At 34.0% G+C, this 4,611-nt stretch overlaps 1 long non-coding RNA gene across 1 annotated transcript; it reads left to right on the top strand.

The window, feature by feature from the left end:
• Nucleotides 1-351: 351 nt before the first annotated feature.
• Nucleotides 352-4,239, top strand: LOC111087141. Its single transcript, XR_002611860.1, has 2 exons — nt 352-493; nt 3,988-4,239. It is a non-coding gene; the product is annotated as an uncharacterized LOC111087141 (long non-coding RNA).
• Nucleotides 4,240-4,611: the final 372 nt, after the last annotated feature.

The raw sequence follows: 4,611 nt of genomic DNA, 5'->3' as shown, positions 1-4,611 counted from the left end.
GAATCATCTTAAAGACTGATAATAGGGGCGAAACTAAGCATAAACATTCTGAACGTAAGTTTGTCATATCATTGTCCAGTTAAGCGTAATATCTTGTGTCTGCGTTAACTTTTTAACGAAGTAAAATTGAAACATCTATAAATCGTAAAAGCTAAAACTAGAAAGAATGTACTTCAGAAATAATTTACAAAATATTGGAAAATAGTTCTCACAAAACTATAACCTTTGTTTGGCACCAGATACCAAAACCAAGTAAAATATTAAGATCAAAGTTGACCGATAACATACCTTACAGCACCAATGTAACCACGTATCTATCATTTCATTATTTATTTGGCCCATCTAGAAAAGAAGTTGCTTCCATGACAAGTGAAGAGATCTGCAGAAGTTAATCTACTGGCCACAGAGAACTGATAGGCCAGTAGAGAAATAGAGACAGTGTTGAATGACGAACCTTTTCCCTCTAAGAAGAATGCTTCTCTGCAGAAAACAGGTATATAGTGTAAACTTTGTAAAGTATTAATTATATTCAAATCTTAAAATAAATTGGCTCTATCCCCAAATATTGCTGTCCTATTCTTGAATTCCGTGTTTCTACCATATATTTAGCTTCACCCATTTTTTCTGCCCTGGCTATTACACCCAATCTATTTGCAAGCATCTAGCAGCTTGAATATTATACACATGTTAAGCCTAACAATTCGAACTTTAATTAAATATCATATGTTACATCCCTATCTGTTATATATTTTAAAATACAACAAAGCAAAATATACCCATGAAATATCGATAAGAAATAGTATTATCCTTTGGTAAGCGGTAAGCTTAAAGGTATATAACGCTGAAGTGCGGGGTTCGATCCAATGGTGGGTACCCATAAACATTCATTTGTAGCTCTATACCACACAACAAACAAATAATATACATTTATGTTTTAGCTGAATCAAACAAATAAATGGAAATATTTGGTCAAATCTGTTCACTCATCAGATTTGTTTCAAAGCTCTGATTATATTATATAAAAGTCGTGAGAGTCATTTTGTTTTTGTAAGTAATAGACATATGTGATTTCTTTCTAAAGAGTGCGCTTTTCTCACGTTCAAGTATTAAACTTAAGACCAGGAGTAGTTCAACGTTTGCTTATACGAGTCAATGAAGAAAACAGACAGAAAATCTTAACGCCCAAACAGCATGGAAGTTGTTTGTCAATAAGAAACATGTTACGACTGTCCGTGACAGAAACGTAGTCTTACTGACATATCCACAACTGTCTCTCGGCTTTCAACAGAGCTTCATAATCGTTCTATACTCAACAGTCTTGTCATCAAGCCTAGCTCAAGAACCATACAAAAAATAAGGTGATCTCTAAAACAACTGTTCAAGGCGATTTGTAGCTTTTAACGACGCACTCAGTCTCATGCCTTCATGAAACGAGTGTTTGTAATTGACATTGTGTTATTTCTGTGAACCAATATTTATATAGGTTTGGAAGTATATGTAACATTTGTGCTACTAATTTATACCTCAGTGACAAATTGTGAATCAAATGATAGACTGAGCTTTATGAGCAATCGATGTATGTAAGGTGATTAATGATTTTCATTTTGTAAGATAATTAATCTGTCTAAACAATACATATGGCCGTCAAATTATAAATCTTTGTTTTGTTAACGTTATGATTTTTCTATTTTTATGTGTTTGTAAGTTTTATACCAGTTTGTCTTTAGTTTCCATATACTAGAACAAACAGTCTAAGATGAAATAGGAAAATACGAATTTTTTTGTCTAAAGTTGCATATTTCTAATTCTAAACTTTATGTCAAGTTATATTCCATAGCTATGCATCTCTATCAATCAAAAACTTGTTCAAATTGTCAGTCTTTTAGCACTTTAATTTAAAAGTAAATAAACAAACAGGTCAAAGTGGTCAGTGTGTTGTTTATATTTTTGCAGAATTTTGGGTGTTTTTTATATACAGTTTAAATGGAAGATTTTAGTTATTAAATGCTTTATGTGGAATATCAGAGATATATAATTTCGTATTGTTTTCCTTAATGAGAGTAATAATTTCTACTCTAAAATATGAATCTCATGTTTTTAAACTAAATTTTCTCATTTATTTCTTAATATACTTACAGAGCTGGATCAAATACCTTGAAAGGTATTAATTTTTTATCTACATTTAAAAGCTTGAATTAAAATATCTTCAGAATTTTTACATATGAACTAGAACGCGAAATATCTGGCGAAGAAAGGAAACATTACTTCGAAAAACACCCAAACATTTCAAATCATTTAGTTGACTGGGCAACACTTAAGTCAATCGACATATAACTAGCAGTTGTCTTCACCTGTGATGGATGATGGTCTGCCTTTTTAGGTATCCCAAAATCGTACCAGTTGTTTACAAGCCGTTCTGGTTTCCGCTAACGACATTTTGGGATAACTGAATTGTTGGTTAAATTTCGCGCAAAGCTACTCTGGGGCTACCTGCGTTAGCCGTCCCTAAGTTTCATGTGATGGAGCAGAGAGTAAACAGCTAGTTAACACTTCTCTCCTCCAGTTTGTGGGCTATTTTAATCGAACAGTAAGATTTGACCGTCACTCTTATAATGTATCCATGGAAACTCGGATCAACATTTCTGCACGGGTTGAACGATCGACTAAGTGAATTGAACATAACTCTACCGACCAACAGGTTGAACGATCGTTCAACCCGTTGGTTGGTGGAGTTATGTTCAATTCACCCACTCGATCGTTCAACCCGTTGGTTGGTGGAGTTATGTTCAATTCATTTAGTCGATCGTGGGTGAATTGAACGTAACCATAATCGAAGGATCCGAGAATGTTCGCAGATCCAACTGAAAATGTATAGAAACAGTTTACACAAGGTCAATCTGTATTAAAAACGGCAACTGAGGTGAGCTCTACAAAACATCTCAACTGCAATGTACCAAGAACATGTAAAATGAACCAAGATGGAAAGTAATAGTCTTTTTTGTAGACGAATCGTGCTTCACGCTGCGGCCAGATAATAGGCTTATACTCATTTGTAGAGAATCTAAAACAGTGGTAAACATGATAAGGATCATGGCTCCTTGTGCTACCATCAATATGCAGTATGCTGGTGCAATTGAGTCTAAACGAAGATAGTATTCACCCCCGTTTGTTAAAATGGCGACATACTCTTTGAAATAAATAAATTGACCGAATGGAATGGCCATTACGGTCATCGGACCGGTAGGGGATGTATTATGTTCCTTCAACTGATCGCAGACACTAATGATGCCCTGAAAATAGCTCTGTCAAAGTAGTATCGCGAATAAACAGGTGTTATACTTGTGGGAAAGAAAGCCATGGACTGTAAAGATGTAAAACCACAACTACATTTTTTTTACTTACCTATAATTTACATTTTAGATGACATAACTGATCATATCGAATAGTTTAGAAAAATGCATAAAAAACGACAAAGATCAAATATATCACGTAGAAGGATAAAACAATTAATCGACAAATTGGACAACTTAAAATTGTCGAACACAATTAACTGATGGACATGTGAAGTCGTCTGTCCAGTTAAGTGCATTACAAGGATAACTCCTATGGTGGAAACAGCATTTTTAACTTAGGCATTCCGAAGTAAAATACCTTACTTGAAGATTACGTGTTTATATTGGCACTTTTTTGAAACACCGCATACAAAGAAAATAGAAACATTGTAAGTACGCAGGTTTACAAAAGTATTTCCAAAATTAGTTATCAAGATGTATGTTGTTAGTGTTAAAAAACGCACCCCTTCTGTGCTAAAGATTTTGCACTGTTATTATTCGTATATCTGAAATAAATTTGTTTTGAGTGACAAGAACATATATGACGAGCTATATTGAAATAAAAATCCGCTGAAACAAGAGTCACGATTCTATGTGAGTTTGAGCTTTCATCGTCTTCATTAACTGTTGTTGTTTTTTCATGTTTCTGACGAAGACTGCAGCTGACGTGCCCCAATTTAAACCTATATTTTTATTGTTCAATGCGCATGAGCTACTGAACGGGTGAACAGAAAAGTAAATATCCAGTAAGATTTTCATAGCAAGAATCTCCATTCTCCAGCATGAATGAAACCACCTGATTTATCGACTCGAATACAAAACGGCATATAATTTGACAATAAAGTCGGTTACTTGGTAAACATTTGATGAGATGTACTACTAAATAAATTATACTGTTTTAACTGATTATTTGTGAAACCTTATGTTTGAATCAATGAAATGTTTTACACATATGTATATATATATCACTTCTATGGAAAATGTTGTTGTTGTATCCTCATTTCCGTTAGTGTCTGTGCAACTATTCATATGACCACAGTTTCCTTAGTGTCCAATTATTCATATAACCGCAGTTCTGTTAGTGTCTGCGTAAGTATACATATAATTACAGCTCATTAGTGTCCAACTATCCATATGACCACAGTTTCCTTAGTGTTCAACTATTCATATAACCGCAGTTCCGTTAGTGTCTGTGTAACTATCCATATAACCACAGCTCATTAGTGTTCAACTATCCATATGACCACAGTTTCCTTAGTGTCCAACTATTCATATAACC

Source organism: Limulus polyphemus, unplaced genomic scaffold (assembly GCF_000517525.1).
Source record: "Limulus polyphemus unplaced genomic scaffold, Limulus_polyphemus-2.1.2 Scaffold1787, whole genome shotgun sequence".
Taxonomy (NCBI): domain Eukaryota; kingdom Metazoa; phylum Arthropoda; class Merostomata; order Xiphosura; family Limulidae; genus Limulus; species Limulus polyphemus.
This window is presented reverse-complemented; position numbering and strand designations above follow the sequence as displayed.